Here is a 549-nt window from a genome sequence, read left to right on the forward strand (position 1 = left end):
TAGGGAAGTACAGCAATCTAGGATGCTGGAGCAGCTGGGGTCAGCCACTTTGGAGGTGCCTGGAATGCTGGAGCAGCTGGGGTCAGCCACTTTGGGGCTGTCTGGGATGCTGGAGCAGCTGGGGTCAGCCACTTTGGAGCTGCCTGGGATGCTGGAGCAGCTGGGGTCAGCCACTTTGGGGCTGTCTGGGATGCAGGATCAGCTGGGGTCAGCCACTTTGGAGCTATCGTCTGGGATGCAGATTCTGGGAGCTGTTGAGCGGCTGGAGCAGTCTGCAGTTGATTTGAAATCTGCTGGGACAGATAAACTAGAGACAGAGGATAAAATTAAGGAGTTTAGGAGGAAATTATCTTGGATGTGCACTTGAAACTTCCAGGGCCATCATCCTGGTAGTTAGGGGAGGGGAATCCTTATCCAGGGGAGAAAGAGCAAGAACCCACCCTCAGGAATGGGAGGAATAGGCAGGTAAGGACAGTACTTATCTGGAATCTGATTGATCTATGGATCCAAGTTGACCCCTTGAAGCTTATTTGATTTTTTTTTTTTTTT

Source organism: Mus pahari, chromosome 1 (assembly GCF_900095145.1).
Source record: "Mus pahari chromosome 1, PAHARI_EIJ_v1.1, whole genome shotgun sequence".
Taxonomy (NCBI): domain Eukaryota; kingdom Metazoa; phylum Chordata; class Mammalia; order Rodentia; family Muridae; genus Mus; species Mus pahari.